Source organism: Vidua chalybeata, chromosome 3 (assembly GCF_026979565.1).
Source record: "Vidua chalybeata isolate OUT-0048 chromosome 3, bVidCha1 merged haplotype, whole genome shotgun sequence".
NCBI lineage: Eukaryota > Metazoa > Chordata > Aves > Passeriformes > Viduidae > Vidua > Vidua chalybeata.
The window spans coordinates 108,151,284-108,170,604 of record NC_071532.1 but is presented as its reverse complement, the minus strand read 5'-3'; the positions used below and the strand labels follow the sequence as shown (position 1 = coordinate 108,170,604).

Sequence of the window (19,321 nt, the reverse complement as noted above, 5' to 3'; positions counted from 1 at the left end):
GAGCAGCCTCGCGAAGTTAATTAATAGCAACACACTCTCTAATTGCGTGCTCTCTCTGGTGACTCACTCAAAAGCTCACCCCTGGGGATGGATGGATGGATGGATGGATAGATGAGGAGGCTGAGATGTGCAGGGGAGGAATGATGGAAGGAAGGTGGGAGCAGCTTGTGGTGCCCGGTCCCCCCACCCCGTGTGCGGACAGCCGAGAGGGGAAAGCGAGGGGCAGGCACTGAACCTCGGTCCTTCCCCTCCACGCGCTGCCTGGACCAAGGCGAGAAACGAGGGGGACGGAAAAGCGGCGACGGCTTCGCGCTGTTCCCCCCGCCCGCCACCGCCACGGCCGCTGAGGGAGGGGGGGGTAAGATGGCGCCGCCCGCGCCGGGGAGGAGCCGGTTCCGCCACAGCGGCCGCCCCGCAGATGGAGGCGGGGGCGGTGGCACCTCCCAGGGCGCGGGGAGGAGCCGGGGAGGAGCGGTGCTGCCGCCGCTTCCTCCCGCCGCCGCCGTGCCCCTCGGCCCGCCGCTCGCACGGTCACCGGCGATTAATGCGCGTGAATGTCTCAAAGGCGGGTGCCAGGAGGATGGTGCCAGGCTCTTTACAGTGGTGCCAGCGGCAGGACGAGAAGTGGCCATAAAATGAAACACAACAAGTTCCACCTAGACATGAATAAGAACTTATTTACGTTGAGGGTGACAGGAGCTGCTGGAGCAGGCTGCTCAGGGATTTTGTGGATTGTCCCTCTCTGCAGATATTCCAAACCCACTTGGACGTGTTTGTGTGTCACCTGCTCCAGATGATCCTGCCTTGGCAGGGGGGTTGGACTGGGTGGTCTCCAGAGGTCCCTTCCAACCCTAACAATTTTTTGTCGTTCTGTGAATAACACAATCAGTTAGGTTGGAAATGATCTCCAAGACTGTCGAATCCAACCTATGACCAACCACCATCTTCTGAGCCAGACCGTTTCCCTCAGTGCCATGTCCAGTCTTTCATTAAACACCTCCAGGGATGGTGTTGCATGTGCTTGATGCACCATGACAACCTTTTCCTTTCCCTTCAGCACCAGGCGTTGGTGGAGGGCAGCAGAAAGGGGCTTCAGGGCTGCTGTGACTCCAAAAAGGCAGGGGATTTTTGGGAGAGACAGCTGGATCTCCCTGCCGCAGGGTGGTGTGGGTGTGCACAGGTGTCTGGCCTCAGCACAGGTGCCAGCACACCCTCATCTCTGCAGCCACAGCCTTGTTCAGGTGTTCAAAAATAGCAGCACCAACAGCAGCGACCTGTGTTCGTCTTTACCCTTGGAAACACCAATGGATCCTGCCACAGCAATACACAGTTGTACTATTTCGGCCATGACATTAGTAGTTCAAAGCTGAGCCAGGGAGATTTAGGCTGGACATTAGGAAGCATCCCTTTACTGAGAGGGTGGTCAGACACTGCAACAGGCTTATGGAGAGGTGATTGATGCTCTACTTCTCTCAGTGTATAAGAGGCATGAGGACAATATCATTATACTTTAACTTTGGGTCAGTGACATGGTCAGGGAGTTGGACTGGATGATTGTTGTGGGGCCCTTCCAGCTGAAATATTCTGTTCTTTGCTGTGCTGATTCAGTGCGTTGGTGCGGTTACATACCCATGTTTTCCTCTTGATTCCTGGCAGTGGTGGCTTTCCTCTTCCTATATCTTGCCAGCTCAACAGGTTGATGGGGAAGGGCATGACTAGGCAAGCTGGAGCATTAACCCACCTTTCTTTTCTTTTAATGTTTCCTTCTTCCTTTCAACCTTTTCTTCCTTGGACTCCTCCTAACAGTAGGTTTCTGTGAGTTTAGTTTGGTCATTCTTCTCGTCACAGGCAGGTTTGTTGGGAGACAGGCTGATGTGCCATGGTATAAAGTGGAAATAATAAATGGGACCAACAGAGGTAAATGCAGTAACCATTAGTGCTTTGAAAGAAATCTTACTTTTCTCAAAAGTTTGTGGGGTGTATAACTTCAAAAGTGACACTCTTTTACTTTGCCCTCCTTAGTCCCTTTTTAATTCAAATTCCTGCCTGCACACCAAGCAGTATTTATATCATTTTACTAGGATTCATTCTAAGAAACTGACAGCTTAGAGACTTTGTAATTTTATGTAAATCTCAGCATTTTACATCTTTGTGGGTCTGGATAAGGAAAAGAGGAAGAAGAAAGCTCTGGCAACCACTGCAGTGATCTTAACACTCAAGGGACCGTCTGAATTCCAGTTTAGTAAAAAGTAATCTTATTTTATTTTTCCCTTAGCTGACTTCTACTGCCCTTACTTTTTTTTTTTTTTTTTGGCTACCACTCACTCCCCGTCCTTCTTGCTACTTCATATAAACATTCTGTCAGTCCCCTCAGCATTGCTTCCTCCCTGTTCCCACCTCCCACATCAGCCTCAGAAAGACGAGGTGATTCTGCAACTCGCTGCCGAGTGCTGCCAGCCCCTCTCCCTTCTGCTGCTGCTGCTTACAATTATGGAAGTAAAGCTGATACCAGCCTGAGCACTGACAGCAACAGGGCAAAATACCAAGATATTATCCTGGAGAATGAGAGGCCTCACTCTGCTGATTCTTGCCTGCACAGCAAAGTTTTAAGTCGTTGCTGTGAGGAGGATGGCCTGAACAGTTCCTTCCTGTTATACATTTTAAAATATCTGGGCAACCCCAGCCAAAGCAGGATTATCAATAAGCATTTTCCTGGCGAAAAGGAGAATCAAAACATTCTGTCAGGTTATGAAAAGTACTGCAGAAAAACTCAAGGCAACTTGAGTTTTTAGCCAAATTCTGTGATTTGTCAGAACCTTACATTAAACTGAGGGAGGCAAGGCAGCATATTACTGACATTTCTATGCATATCTTTATACATCTCAGAATTGGTAAGACAGAATAATATAAGAACGCAGAAAAAAAAAAAAAAAGAAATTACTATGCCAGTTCCATATGGTAATTTTAATATGGGAATTACTGGGATAATATGGTTGAGCTTGTCCAGTGTGAGCTACATAACTTCCAGAAGCTTGGATAGAGGCAGTGTGACTTGGTGAGGTGCCTGAAAAAGCACTGACAGAAACATTTCCTGACAAATTGTGTTGCTGTGCAGAACCCTTTTGCCTGCAGTGAGAGGTTACCTGTTCATGAGGGATTGAAGCTCCTGCCTGATGAAGAGCTGGGCTGATGAGAGAACACTCCCCCTGTTGCCACTTCTATAGGTAATAACTCCTGGCAGAATAATTGAACAAGACAGATACCTACTGGCTAGGAAATCCAAAGTCAATATGAGAAAATCTGCTAGAAGACAGGAGGAAAGAACACTGAGGTGTCCCTTCTAGTACTGTGCCTTTGTCTAGCTGGTAAAAGTGCAGAGGCTGTTCCCTGCTCAAATCTGAATTCTTAAAATACTTGCAAAGACGGAAAAAAAAACATGATCAGGTTTGTGTTATGTATTATACAGAACCGAAAAAGGGCACATACAAAATTGTTCACCCTTCTCAGGTCACCTTTCAGATCATGAGGTCATTATGAACTGTCTCAGCACTTTCACAAACTGGAATCTGCTCAAACCGTAATGCTTACAAAGTTTCACTTTGAATAGGCTTGATTTTCTCTGTCATTTGTTTTCACTTTTTATTTCTCTGCAGAACATAAAAAGTCAGAAAAAGATTTTATTTTCCCCCTACATAGCATATAATTTACATCAATCATCCCAGGAGGTCAGTACCACTGGGGTGTCATTTAAATACAATGAATATAAAGTAATGAAGCTCTTGCTGGAATGGATGGCCACAATTCTCAGAGAGAGAGAGAGAGAGAGTTTCCAAAGCATGTGGAGAAAACACAACAGGAGACCGAGTGAATTCATCACACCACAAAAATGTCTCCATCCTGTCGACAAAGTCATTAAAGGAAAATGAACCATTGTTACTCTAGACGCTTGCATTCCTTCAGCATAATAACCTCAGTATAGAAGCATTGGGGCAAAGAGAATTTGCACACACAGGAAAAAAAAAATTCAATCTATCTAACAAAAAAAAAAAAAAAAAAAAAAAATCCAGATTATGTAATGAAAGAAATCCTCCATGCTCCAAAGAGGAGACGGAGCCTCTGCAGAAGCCACAACTAATAAGGAACCTTATGCAGTGGTACAGGGCGGTTTCTTTTTCTCCTGCCAACAAGTCAAAGTAAATGCCAACCCGGACAATTTTTTTTCAGATAACCCACAAATTATGTTCTCCTTCAATTACATGAATGTTTCTACCCTTTGCTGATCCATAGCCATCCTGGTTTTTAAGATCCCTTGTTGAGATTTCTCCAGTACCATTTCCCTTTTCATAGTCATTTACTTCCAATATTTTTTTCAGTTGCCACTAAAGCAATCTGTGAGGAATGCAGGGATTAGAAAAGTTTACCGTGTTCATTTTTACTTACTTTTTTGGCAAAGGATGTCCAAATAAGAGAAATTGTCACATGTCTACAGTAAATCATAGCATATGCCATTTTATGAAAACAGATTGTACTTCTGTGGATCCCAAAGCCAACCACCGTGCAACCCCTGGTCAAAAAAAAGTAGCCTTAGAGAGTGGCAGCAGAAATCCCTCCTTTATTGTAAATTATTCCATGGTGTGGCAAAGACCTCTTTACCATACTAATTAAAGCAGAAGTATGCTAACTGAATTATTACCTTTAATTGTCAAAGCCATATAGCAATCTAATGGATAGATTACTTTTTTTTTTTCTTTAAAATGAAAAAGAGCTACCTTGATTTAAGCAAACACTGAAAGGGAAATCTGTTCTTTATTTATTTTTAGTAACTGCATGGAACAGGGAGCCTACTAAAAAGGGAGCAAGCTACTGAGGAAACACATGCCAGAAAACACCAACTCATACCTGTTAATTACAACAAATATGCTCACAGACAACAGCAAGAATGCTATTTATCCATCATTTACAGCCACTGAAGTGCAGGGAAAGGAATTGGTTTTCTGGCAAATATCCCAATTAATTGGGCGTGCTATTTATTAGGGTACTGATTAAAGTGTAGTCTGTAATATAATAGTTGAGTATAAAGTTGCCAACTCTTGTTCACTCCTTCCTGGCTCGTAGAGATGAAAGCAGGAGAGTAGACTAGCACAATATGAAAATAATTATGTATTCTGTGCCAAAATGGATTTGAGGCAATTCCAGTGGCTGGAAGTTAAAGACCTGGAGAGACAGAATTAGGTAGCGCCATGATCTGGAGGACAGAGCTTTGTTTTGTGTAATCCAGTTGTCACCAAGACCTTCAATTTGTAGTAGCCATTTTGGACATGTATTAACACTTCTCTCAGAAGCCAGCCCCATAGCCACACTCTTAAGTAAGCAGCATATGAATTAAAAGAAGATAAAAGCAGGGGTTTGTTCCCAACTGATCTGAATCAATGCACTTGAAGAAAAACTACTTTGGGGGGGCCCTTTTCCTAGCCACTGGCTCCTCCAGCCTGTCCAGTCAGCTGGCCTAAGACTATGCCTTAAATGGTACTTGTTTGCTGTGCCCTTTTCAAAACCATGCCTTCCACAAATGGTCCTGGGTGTTGCCACACACAATCAAAGAAGCATATGCTAATAGTTACATGTTATCTGAAGTAATGCTTGAGGTTTGATCTCAACCAAGATAACCACCAGAACAAACCAAAAACACAATTTGTAGCAGCGAAGAATTTCTCACTCCTGCATCACTTTTAACTCACCTTGTTAGTACTGAGGCAAGACCTGGGTAGAAGTCCCAACTGGCCATGATTATTAATGACTTTGCCATGCTTTTGTTCTTACCACAGAGGTCACAGCACTTTGGCAACATCATGCATTGCACCTCTATAGCCAGAGATATTCAAGTATGACCTCTATGGTTAGAGAGTTCCAGAAAAAAAGACTCTAAAAGCAGAAAGTGATAATTGGTGCACAATCTTTCTTATGAAACTGTGCCCAAAAAAAAGGTGCAGCTTTGAAAAGAGCACTCCGACAGTATGCTGGATATCCTTGTCACCTGAAAATGAGAGCAGTAAAAGCAGATGATGTGCCAATTTTCCCAAGCAAGGTAAAGAGCCAACACTTAGTAGCCAGAGACTCCTCTAGCTAAGGGGCAGGTAGCAGGTTTTGCTAAATGCCCAAATGGATCTCAAGGAGCTCCCTGAAGCACAACATCAAGAGAAACTCATCACCCCTGTAGTCACACCTAGCCATCACTCTGGCTGTCCTGCCTGCCAACATTTCACTGGAACCACTGTACTGCACAAAATGCACAACAAAGGTAGCTTAAGCCAGACTGAGCCGGCAGCGTACTGATTACCCTACAGCCAGGATGTATTCTGGCAACTACGATATCAGGACTAGGTTTCAATGGAAACCCAGTACCCATGGTCAATGCAGGCAAGAAACCAGTTCCTCCAAAAGCCTCTTTGTCTGGCTATTAGATTTCCTCTGTAGAAGCCACTGACTGCATTTGTGAGGCCTGAGCTCTGCTATCCTATGTCAAATCCTCTGGGCTATGTTGTCTCCCTCCACCTGCCTTACCAAAGCACCTCACACAGGTCCTGACTCAGATGTGCCAGGTCCATGGCGATTTTATAGGTAGCCCAAGGCAGCTGTAATGGCATTGGAAGCTTAATTTTAGACAAGTGAATTGAACCTTAAGTTGCTATTGAGTATCATGGTAGCTTAAATAGCTACTATAAACAGTTACTTTTAGTCAACCAAATTTAGGTGCCTGAACCTGGAACTCAGCTCTCCTCTAGCTGTCATTTGTCCAAGGAAAATAGTAGTTATATATAGTTACTTTTCACTTTAACATAAGATATACAAATTGTAGTATTATATTGCTTGAGGAAAATTTGCAGGTTTCTGAATCCTTTGCATCCTTAGCAAAAACACATCTGAGTCATTTGCCAGGGAGAGCAGGTGGGATCCTCAGGTTAATCATTTAATCTAACCATGACATGGTTAGATTATTATGGACTCCAATCAAAAACCTTTGGAAGGGTTAGAGAATTAGCCAGAACTCTGAGCTTTTTTCTGCAGAAAAAAATACAAGCAGAGGACATTAGTTTCTTCTGGATTGCATATACCTATAATGAAAGTTTCCAGAATCAGTCTATTCAAAGCAGTAATTTCTTGAGATGTAGGAATAGCGCCAGCAATTAGCATCAAATTACTACTGGACTGCAGAATAAATAACATCAGACACAGGTTGCTAAAAATTTAATTTCCTTAATGTTCTGAAACAAATTCATGTTATTTGACCATGCAGAGCAGGTAGAATACTGAGTTTATGGTTCTCTAACACTTTTTATTTCTCAGGGTGGGTGCCTAGTGGTGGTAATCTGTGTATATTAGATATGAGATACAAATATATCAGAGAAGCTTTTTTTTTTCCCTCTGAATAAATATTTAAATATTTAGGGCCAAATTCCATTGCTAAACATATGAACACAGCTCTCTTTGAGCTCATTGGACTGGTGCATGTGTATCTAAGGACAGAACTTGGCCCTTAGATTTTAGATTTTAGCACCAAGCTTCCAATGTAAAATAACGTGTGATCTGTAACACACAGGAAAGCAGCAAGACCTGGTTTTAAAGGAAGGGTACAATTACAAATTTCCATCTTTCTTTTGGATAAGAAGTACTGCTTTCAACAGAGGTCCTGAGAATATCCTTACCTCTTCCCCAGACAGTCTTCCTTTTGTATAAGGTGCTTCTCTGGCAGCTTTGGTCATTCCTGTAGCTGAGAAGCAGAGCAGGATACTTTTTTATTTCTTTGCAACTTCTCTCCAATTTCCATTCTGCCAGTTTCAACTTAGTATCATGATGGAAAATACAGAGCCATTTTAAAATACACTAATGATTTAGATACGGTTTTTAAATTATGAAAAAGTCAGAATGTTGACTTTAAACTATACACAGTGTGTTCAGATCAGCCAAAGGACATACCCAGTCAACCTTTCCAATGAGCCAGTATTACAGCTAGGATCAGCTAAAGCATTTTTACTGGGAAATGTCTACAGAGAGCCAAACAGAGCCTTGAATCAGGAGAGATTCCTTCCCTATTCTTGCTACCTATTTTATGCCTACTTTTAAAAGTATTTGTAAAGTATTTAGATTTTTGAGGGGTTTGTTTTTTGGGGTGTGGGGGTTTTTTTGTTTGTTTTTTTGGTTTGGTTTTTTTTTTGTTTGTTTTGTTGTGGTTTTATTTTTGTTGGTTTTTTGGGGGGGTTTTTTGGGGTTTTTTTGGTTTTTTTTTTTTTTGTTTTGTTTTGTTTTGTTTTGTTTTGTTTTTTTTTTTTTGTGTGTGTTGTTTTTTTTGGTTTTTTTTTTTTTTAAGGCTTACATTCATCTAACATCCAGGGCCAGGAAAGACATGGAATGGCTGCAGGGTACTCATGCAATATTGTGTGACAGGACATGCAGTATGATAGAAACCTCTACCAATGCCAAAAAAAAAAAAGGGACCCAATGCCAAAAAAAAAGTGACAATGACCAAAAAGAGGTCAACTCAAAAGAAAAAAAAATCCCTCAAATATAAGTGTAGTGATTAACCCCTCTGAAATTTCTCTAGGATTTCAAAATTCTTCAACAATTTCTCTCTCCAATCTAATATAGCTTTGTATTCTATCATTATCAAAAAATATTCAGACTGTTATCAACTCTGTGAGCCTACTAAACAGTTCATATATTTTAGTGGGTTTTGTGACAGTCAGGATCTTGTTGGGAATTAAAGTTTTTGAGGGATAGAAGGCTTTTGAAAGATTTCTTATGAATTTCACTGTCTACCTTTGATTCCTTCTCTGTGGTAATATGCTAATGCTAATGGCATCCAGCCCAGCAGAGAAAGATCTTGCACAGTTTAAAAGTTTTTCAGATGCAATTATAAGTGAAAGTGGACTGCTAGCTTCCTCCAGTCTTTTTAAAATCCTGCACAGATAGACAGACAGACAGACAGGCAGATTAAACATTAATCCTTCTAAAAATGTTGCTCCATTTGTGGCCAAAATAGTATTTTATGGCATTTATTGCAAAGGTCAACTAGAAGATGTTCTGTATAAAATAGCATCTTCTTTTATCCACTTGAAAAATAACTTCTGCTTCAGTTTCCTTCCTCATGTGCCAGCTTATTCTTTGTGTATTTGCAAAAATAAATACCATAGAAAAGGAAAACCTCTCGTACAATCCACTTCTTATAGATTATACTATGATGCTTTCACAGAACTGGTCAATTATTAACAAACATCTAAGAAATAGAGATGCCTGACCCAGTCTAGTTTGGCAAAATAGTTTCTTATGTTTTTTTCACATGGGCTCAGAAGTGTGCATAGTGTGTGAAGAGCCTGAAAGATTCAGCATTATTTATTATGTCAGCAGCCTCACATAGTGAGAGCTCTGATCACTTATTTACAGCATGGGTATTTTCTTCCACTAACTGTTCTTTAAATTAGCATAATCTTTGGCAATTGGCTTGTGGCTTTCAATTCTGTATTGATGTAGATGATAAGGGACTGTACCTGCCCCAGAGAAACAACGTGTTTTTGACAACTGCTGTCAAAATGCCCACCCACTCTCCAAACATCTTGGAGCAGGGTTGAAAACAACTGCTCATCCACTGTGGACAAAGTCAGTGAGTTCAACACTTATTGTAACAAATTCTTCTGTACACTGTGAGGCAAATCCCATGCAGGCAAGTTGTCCCATGAGCCCTCAACAGGGCTATGGTTAGCAATGAACTTACCTGACCATGTCCATACCAGTAAGGCAGCTACTTTTGCTAGTACTTGAATGGATCTGAGGATGGAAAACTATTTTTGACACTCCTCATCAAAAACAGGTCATTCTTCTAGAGAAGACAGAACCCCAGTAACATTACAGGCCCCACATGCTGAAGCAGAGTGAGGTGAGTTAAGGACAAAGGATCATCACTTAGAAAGGCACTTATTCATTTTAAATTCAAAATACTTTTGTTGTGGAATGTGGAATTAATGAAGTTTGTATTGATAATTTCACATATGATAGAAGAAAGTAAGCAAACACACTGTGTGCATCTATTAAATCAGGTAGACTTAATAACAGCCCAGTTCCCCTTTCACACAAATATAAATCAAGAGGGGTAGAGCTGAAAGCCACTGAGTTACTTGTACATGAGAAATACATATTTCTGTAAACATGGTAAACCTTCTTCTGACTTCTTCTCACTTAGTTTTCATGATTGCCTTAAATAGTTTATGTCTCTATTAGATGAAGAACAAAAGATGGGGAGAGAAAGGGGAGCATAGAAGGAGCACGATGATGGGAATACAGGGTGGGCAACCAGGAGAAGCAGTGTCTGTCCCATTCTCATTTACCCTGAGATACAGAGCAAACAGCTTTCAGACTTACTAAACATTCTGAACACACTGAGAGCTCTCTGTTTATTTCAGATGTCTAAAATGCCATAACTTGCCAGTAAATGAAGCTGGGCATGCAAGTGCCTGCATAAAGATAACATATTAGTTACAAGAATTATAATTGTCCTATCATTATCTTTTCTTTCTTTCCTGAACCAGAGTAAATGTGCCATAATCTAGCAAGAATCTCATGATAAGTAATGTTAGAAATAGTTTTGTTTTATTTTTTTCATTTTTAGCTGCCAACTGTCTCTTTTAGACATAACATCACCCTTTACTGTAGGCTTCCACATAAAAGCATGACGAACAGTAACGTCTCTAAGCAAGCATGAATGATTGGCTGCAGATTCTTTACCAAAAAGGGAGTTTATTTACTCCACACAGGTCATAAATTTCTTTAGAAAAACTATCAGTGGTAATCTACATGTGGTGTTTAGTAAATAGAGCTTTCCTCTGCTTCCATCACTCCATGTTCTTCAATTGTCAAAAACACTGGAAGATGGTTTTTTCGTGCCTAACAATACTAATTATTCCAGCTCTCTAAAATGTAGTGGAAATAATAAGCTGAAAGGCTTAACATGTTCTTCAATATGGGCATTTGGACATAGAAATACGATAGGATAGGGTAAGTAGAAGCAGCACATTAGCTGAAGTCTTGCCTCTGCTTCTCTTACATGAAGCAGCACCTTACTCCATGAGGGTCCCATTGAAATCAGTGGAATTGCAGACAGAATAAGCATTTTCTTTCTTTTCTTAACAAGTTTTTTAAAAAAGAAAAAAAAAAAAAAAAGAAAGAAAAAAAAAAGGAGGGTGGGATCTGCCTTTTCATGTAACGGGCTTTTATCTGCTCAAAAATCGCGCTAACCTCAGGGTGCCAAGCACAGTATCTTTGAAAGCATTCCAGGGATGGGAAGAGCTCCTCTATCTTCTCCACTACAAAGGGAAGCTTGGTAGTAATGAGAGCTGCTGTGGTCTTCCAGGAAAGGTATTGCATCTGCTTTGCCCCCTCTGAGGACCTCTTGCTTGTTCCTCTTGAATACTTCCAGGTTATGTCATTCTTCTTGTATTTCACATAGCAGAACATCTTAGTGACTGTCTTTGTGTTGAGTATTTTGAGAAGACAGAGGATTTTCCCTTGCTTTTCAATATGTGCATTTAATAAACTATATAAATATTTATATAGTAAACTAGAATAACAGGTTTTGGTATTACATCACATAAGCTCCTAATATCATAATGCTCCTAATATCCAAAGGTCAGAGAACATTGTTTACATTTGAATGTCTACTGTTAATGACATTGAAGATTTTAAATGAAGATTAATGAAGATTTTAAATGATTCTTGATCCTTCTAGGGCCAGACCAGCATTTGAAACAAATAGTTTAGAACTTACTGTGCTTATCATAACTGAATGATGAAGTGTGTTGTGAAAGAAATGTCCAGAATTTGTACATAACTATTTTTTCTATCACTTCAAAACAGACTACTGAAAAAAAATCTGTAGAGAACTTTGACTTCTGAACTAAGAGTATAAGCCAGATTTCAGCCTGTAAGGAATTTTTATGGTTGAATTATAGACTTCTAAAAGACACAGTTTAAAACTGAACTGCTGACAGTCATTCTGATTCTATTTTTTCTAAGCTACTATTAACTAGGATGAGACCTTAAAGGAGGAATAGATCCCATCTCTATCTGCTGACTCAAGAGTTTCTTATCCTTTACTCTAAAACAGTGCAGCCTACTGTCAGGGACAATATTGGTCAGACTTGACTGACTACAGATCCAATCCAGTCTAGCAAGCCCAGTGCTGCCATGGAGGCTTTGCAAAATTCAGCTGCCAACTCCTCCATCTGTACTGAGCACGCGCGAGAAAAACCTCAACAATTTTCAGCAGCTTCTAACTCAGCCAAATTTGGGTGGATCCTTTTAGTCAGGGACAACAAAAGAAACTTATCTGCTTTTTTCTCCTTATTCCTCTCCTACTCAGTAAAACTTCCCATCCCAGCTCTGAAATAGATATTGGGCTGAAATCTTAAAATGTTGTGAAACAATGCGTTTTCTCTTAATGCTGATCTTACAAGCAGCAAAAGTATTTTTGCTGCAAGTTTCCAAAAAATTCAGCTTGAGGCAGACTCGGGATTGAAAAGATCATCCTGAACAGCTAAAAATTGGCAACATTATGTGAGTGAAAACAAGGTCTTATACTGGAAAGTGGTAGACAGGTTTAGCTACAGATACTGCTGGCAGCTTCACCTATAACATTTTTTCAGCCAGATCTTTGTCTTCTACTACTAGAGAGAATAATTCCTGTGATGTCTAATGTTTTGTCACCTGTCCTTATGGCTTGTTTTGGGACTGGCACTGTTGTCTCCTGTGACTTGGCTGCCAATTCCACAGCACTTGACTTAAGGGATTGCTCCTGTTCTGCCCCCACACTCAAGGGCTGAAGGCCACACCTGATTTGGGGCACACACACATTTCTTCTAAGATGTATGCTCAGCATTTTTAGGATTACATTATGTCACACCAGAAATATGATTATTCTTGATGCCCTGATCTGGTCTGAGTGAATTTTCAGGAAAGAAAAGGCAAAATAAAGTTGTTACGGTCCTTAAAGTGTTGGTTTGCTTTGCCCATTATGCTTGTTCAATATTTGCCATTACAATATGTGTCCTTCTATTTCACTCCTGTAGACTGCACCATCTCTTTCATAGTTGTCTGTTTTCATCCTTTTTAGAACAAGTCTGTCACTATTCAGTGTTTTTCTAATACTTCAACTTCAAGTCCTATGTTATTAACAAAGAAATGTTTTTCCTGCCATCCATGCTATTGAAAATAGATTTACAATGTGAATTGTCGTCATTGCAACACTGAGAGAGTAATGCAAGTATCTGGTGCTGTGCTTGTGGTTAGAAACACTAAAAACCCCTCTCCCACTCAAGACCAACTTACATCTTGTAGTATCTAGTATCTCCTGCATGAGCTTTATGGAGCTTGTATCTGGTCAGAGAGCACTTCATTAGACTTAAAAAACAGCATGCAAATTTAGGGACTCTGCAAGGTTCCAGAGGTATAAACACTTTTTAATTACAGCTATACCACCCAATTTCCCCACAGTTAGTCAAGAGAACCAGTTTTCACTAAGGTCAACAGAAAAAATAATCGTGCAGTTTCTGGCTCATGCTGCTTTTACATAAGCTGAAATAAGGAAAAAAAAATTAAGTTATCATTTTTTAGCCTTTATATCCCTAAGACAATTTACTGATTTCATCTGAATTCATGCAAGGGGAAAAAAAACCCCACCCTTTCCTCACTCTGAAATTATTTAAACTGAAGCTGGAAGGAGAATTAATGGGAAGGGACAAAGTTGGTCTTGCCATGAAAAATGACAGTTTTCCCTTAACTATGAGGACCCTAGCAACTTCCCAAAGCTAATTTTTAGTTTGCATTGTGCAATCAAAAAAAAAATTATTTGAGAAAGACAGGCCATACATTTTTCTAATCCTACTACACGTTCAGGTTTTTAGTGCCAGAAGGCACAGGTCATACTTTCTCTTTCCAACACCGTTGCAAGATGACAGGTAGGCCAACATTTCTTGCTCCTCATGATGATGAGATTGTCATTTGCTGCTTTAAACCTCTCTGAAATACGTGCAATCCCAATGGGGCATAAGAGGCTGCAGACAGGGAGGGAAATGGGAAAACTCTACAGTAGCACCCACACCATAGGCTTGCAGTCCCTGCTTAAGAGAAGCAGAAAATATAAAATTTAGAAAAAATACAGAAGCAGTAAACTTTGTGCAGCCCATGTTTTGCTGTGTGCTGTGGAAAAGCCAACAGTTTTTCAGCAGGGACAGGGTAGGTTTCCTAACAGATTTCCAATTGTTTTCCTGGTATTACTGGTCTTTGGACCTCTGAGAATTTATATACATATTTTTCTATCTCAAAATGTATACAGGTAGTGGTTAAGACCACATTCTATACTGAAGGAAAACTTGCTAAAAGTCTTGTCTGAGATCCCAGAATATTCAGCATCAGATCATGAAACAGAACACAAGAGTCTTAGCTCTCAGTCCTCACCTCCTACTGAAAATGCTAGGGGGAAAAGTAATCTGTCGTTCATTTTTTATGCAGTCTTTTTGTAGCCTGTCTAACAAATCTTTATGTTTTTGTTTGTATCAGGGACTATAAATGCTAAAAAACAGTGCATAATGCTGAAATATTAAATGCTTCAATTTAATTTCAGGACACAAAGAATCTTCTTTTATCTGGGCTGTAAATCAGTGGGGCAGGGACACAGTAGTTAAAAAAACCATAGTAGTCCATAGCAAGAATGCTGCAGTTACAGAACTCATTGCCACACGCCTACTTAGCAGACCGAATAACGTGCTAATCTAGAGTTACTATTTGTCATACTTAAGAAAAAGCAAAGAATAGCTGGGCAAACAGTCAACTTCCAACCAAAGCGAAAGTAAAGCGCTGCCAAGAGACACTGGGGCTTATCTCGCCCCTACTAAATGAATGGAAGTTCGGGCAAAACCTGCTCTAGCATTAAGTTTACTTAAGTTCACGTATTTTGGCTCGATGCACACTTTCACGAGTGAATAGAAAACTTAGGGAGGGTAGATGTTGGAAACAAGAATATTGGCAATTCTTTCACTATAGTAATAATGCTGACATTGCTGTAGTCGCTCTGGCTAAAAATATCAAATACAGCAACAAACCCAGTGAACCCATTCATTTATTCCCGTTTCACAAAGTCTATTTACATACAGAGAGAGGCTCAAAATAAATTCTGCATTCATCGTGTTTGCAGCACATTCCGGCCCAGCAAACTGGCATCGAAACTATTTATTTAGGGAACATCATCCAGGTTAGAATCTTTCATATCTGATAATTATTTTTCATCTTGAACACCCAGTACTTACAACAGGAGCATACTGGGCCTATGTTTTAGAAATGTGATGGTAAACAAACTCAGTGCTCTTTAAAACATTACCTTTTTGTCCAAAAGCAGTCTAATTATGGCTGTATTCATAACACAGTTAAAAGTGAAAAAGCTAAAAGACAATATAAATTACAGCAAGCACAGCCATACTAATGAAAATTTGATACTGTAAAGTGGATCTGGAGGTGTTTGTTAAGATATAACTTGCAGCGCAAGCACATTTTTTCACCAACCTCCTACAATTCTCTAAGATCTTAAAATATGACCCATTTTGCAACCAGTGCTAAAATTCCGAGAAGTTCTGAAATAAAACCTGAGGAAAGCCGAGCAGCAGGGTTGCTCTCTATTCCAGCCAAATCCAAGCCAATGTTCCAGATTATATATATCATAACATGAATGACTTCTGCTGAAAAATCCCATCCAGCTTTTATGTAGATTCATAAACACTACTGGTACTTTTATTAATTTGTCCATGACCATTTAAATAAAATTCTAGAACTCTGAGCCGTGATCTGTTCCAGACTGTAGTAAGTTCCTGTTAAATGTGTAAATATTCAGCAGAAAGATATTTTTGCACAGAGCCTGAAAATCAGCTGTGCCAGATACCTGAAACTTTGTTAGGGCACTCAGTGGAAAATTTTATTTTGACATTATAAATAACTCTGGACTATTTTAAGTGACCTGAAACTGGTAGCTTCCAATGACTTATTTTAGTTTATCCTAATTAACTTTTTATTTTATTTTAGTAGGAAGAGAGGTGACTGTAAAATTTTTTAGTGTGACTAATTAAAAGTGGAAAGGTATCTTCTTGTTTTAAATGAAATAAATCATGATTGTCAGGCTTATATAGCATTAGGATATAAAACAACTCTTTGCCTTCTTTCTAGCGCCTTTGGAATGGCTCTTTGGGAATGTATTAGAGCCAGCTAAAGAAGAGGGGAAGGAAGCCAAAAGAATCTATGGACATAAATATTTTGCCAAAATAAGTATGAACAAAGTTATTTTCTGTATCACAACCACAGCAAACCAGAGCTTCTACATATATACTAATCTGTATAGGTGATGAGTAATTGTGCTTTGGAAACACCTGTGGCCACTTTTGGGGAACATTAGATCCCTGTGGTTGTTGGGAGAAGTAGGGCGAGCTCCGGAGGGGCTTGCAGCGTTACCCACTACATGGATCGCGTCTTCTCAACGGGATAGAAAACTTCCAGAGCCCTTCCAACCTTGGGCCGGGAAAAGGGAAAAAAAAAAAAAAAAAAAAAAAAAAAAAAAAAAAAAAACCCCAAAAAAAAAACCCCAAACCAAAACAACCGCTGAGGAAATGAACAAGAGGAGGGCACAGATCCCTGGGAGGCAGTGGGTCGGGGGTGCCGCTCCCCGCGGCAAGCGTGGGAAAGCCGCGGAGCGGAGGGAGGGATGGATGGAGGCATGGCTGCGGAGCCGGGGCTGGGTGGGCGCCCGGCGGGCGCGGAGCCGCAGCCGCAGCCGCGGTGCGCGGAGCGAGAGCTCTCCCCTGTGACCGATCGGCGGAGCTTGCGGGCTGTTCTCTGCTCCGGAGCCGAGCGGGGCAGGAGCCGCCGCCTCTGCACGCACCTTCCCCGGGCATAGCAGGGCTTTGCCCCGGGGGGGTAAAAATTGGGGGTAGCGGGGCAGGAGGGCGCAGGGGGCAGCGGTGCCACCCGGCAGGAGGAGGGCGCGGAGGCTCCGCGGGTGCAGAAACAGCCCCGGAGGTGCCCCCAGCACCAGCAGCCACACACGGACACCCCGAGCCCGGGTATGCGGGCTGCTCCGCCGGGGCAACTCCGCCCGGCTTTCGCCGCAGGGTCCGGCGGGACAAACCCGGCTGGGTCGGGGTGCGGCTCGGGGCTTGGAAGGGCTCTTGGAAGGGCCACATCCCCCGCACCCCAGAGCGCAGACACACACACAGCGCCCCGAGTCACACACAGGCGGCGAGCAAGGAGCACACACGCAGCGCCGACTTTTTACAAGAAGGTGGAAGTAGCAAGTCGGAGTAAAGCCTTAGAAATTAGAGGGCGGGTTGTGATAGGCTGTTATCTGCGCGGGGAGGCGGTGACACTTTCATACCATTGGGTATGTAAATGGTTTTTAATAAGATCTGCCCTTTTTTTCTTTTTTTTTTTTTTTTTTTTTTTTTTTTTTTAAGGGAGAAAACAAACCAGACTCCCTTTACCTTAATAGTCTGAAGAGGGTTTTATAGCTTTCATTCATTCAAGGAAATGGTTTAGGCTTTAGACTACCGGAGACTTAGCAAAAAACTCTTTGGCACCAGATTATTCTTACTTTTTTTTTTTTTTTCGAACAAGATTTTTTTATGTTTTTTGTTTTTTGTTTTTTTTTTTTTTTTTTTAATTTAAACAAACAAGCCCAAAATTGTTAATGGAAAAAACCCAGAGAGAAGTGGAGATCGGAGACCGTCTCCTGCTCTCCCCCTTCCCCGTCCCTCTCCCCGTGGGTGAGAGTTTCTCCTCCTGGGGGGGATGCACATTGGTTTATTTATTTTGAAGGCTGCAAAAGTCTGAGGACTGAAGCACCACGTGCTGCTGACTCTCATCAGCATAATGATCGCCTTAGCCAGAGAGTCCTGTATATATAAACCACAAAAACCTAATCATTAGAAATCCCAGCCTCCAAAAACCACATTCAGGACAAAAAAACTGTGGCGTGGGTTTGTTATTTTTTTTCCGGCTCCTTCATCTTCCCCGACCTCAACTTCTTGGGACCCAAAAGAAGTTTGTAACTTTTGGTTGCTTTTTTTTCATAATTATTATTTTTAACCCGATTTTCCAGAAAGAAAAATAACTCAAACAAAGCGATATTTTAATGATTTTTTTTTTTTTTTTTTTTTTTTGCTGCTGTTGTTCATCAAGGGCGGGAAAAAAAAAATGCAAGATTTTTGTTCGCCTATTCAACTCAACGGACTTGGATCCAGCAGCGACTTCATGTGAAAGACCGGGCTGCACCGAGGCTGCCTTTTGCTAGAATTTGCTTGGTCATATTTTAGAAATCAGCCTAAGGAGGGGTGTTTTATTGTTGTGTTGGTTGTTTTTTTTTTCTCAGCTATGATCCCCGCTTCTTTTTCCCTGGGAATCCGAAAGTTCAACTTTCCTTAAGTCCTGATCCTCCGAAAGGAACTAGATAAAAAGTCTCTTTTAATTATCAGCCCTGTGACTTTCCTCTTCACCCCAACAAACCCAGTAACTTTGTTTCCCCGCCGAAATCGCTTCGGGAGCGTCTTTTTTTTTGGAGGGGGGGAGCCACTTTTCCCAAGCCCCTTCCCGAGCTGCCGCTTCCTGAAGCCAAAGGCAATAAGCGGGAGAGCCCAGCGACTCCTCGCCTCTGTCCCAGCGAGGCTTTTTGTTTGCTCCCCTTTTTTCTTTTTTTTTTTTTTTTTTTTTTTTTTTTTTATGTGTGTGTGTCCGGAGGAGGAAGATTTCTTCGGAGGAAACCGGGACGTTCCCCTGAAACCCCCCCCTCTCCTCTCCGCTCCTCTCCGGGGCTGAGTTACGCTACGATTCTGGCGGCCACCAGCAGCAGCAGCCCAGGAAGCTGAACCAGCAGCGAGCTCTACTTCTCCCAAGACAATTTTTGGAAAATCCGAAAAGGAAAAGAAGACGTGGAGGGAGGGGAAGAAAAAAAGGGAAGAAACTCGAGCACTTGAGGGAAGAAGCGGTGGCTAGAAGGAGGGAAAAGAGCAGAGAGACTGTGCGAGAAGGAAGGAAGGAAGGAAGGAGGAGGAGAAGCGGCAGCGCTTTGCAGCTGGGCAGAAGCCGGGACCATGCAGTTTCCAGCCGGGCTGTGCTGAGAGGGGCAGCCCCAGACCCACTGCCAGCCTCTGCTTCCTCGCTGCTACAGGCTGCAGGCGCCCCCAGACCGGCATCACCCCTTGCCCCGTCCATCTTTCTTTTTTAAAAACAAAAACAAAACAAACCA

At 41.6% G+C, this 19,321-nt stretch overlaps 2 protein-coding genes across 4 annotated transcripts in view; one reads left to right on the top strand and one right to left on the bottom strand.

Moving 5' to 3' along the window:
• The window catches only part of SUPT3H (SPT3 homolog, SAGA and STAGA complex component), a 254,882-nt gene extending 254,369 nt beyond the window's left edge, over positions 1-513 (bottom strand). For all 3 annotated transcript variants that reach the window (XM_053937711.1, XM_053937712.1, XM_053937710.1), the window contains exon 1: positions 80-513. The gene's annotated coding sequence lies outside the window, so the exon portion shown is untranslated. The remainder of the gene's footprint in view (positions 1-79) is intronic.
• The window catches only part of RUNX2 (RUNX family transcription factor 2), a 215,120-nt gene that overhangs the window by 39,364 nt on the left and 156,435 nt on the right, over positions 1-19,321 (top strand). The window lies entirely within an intron of this gene.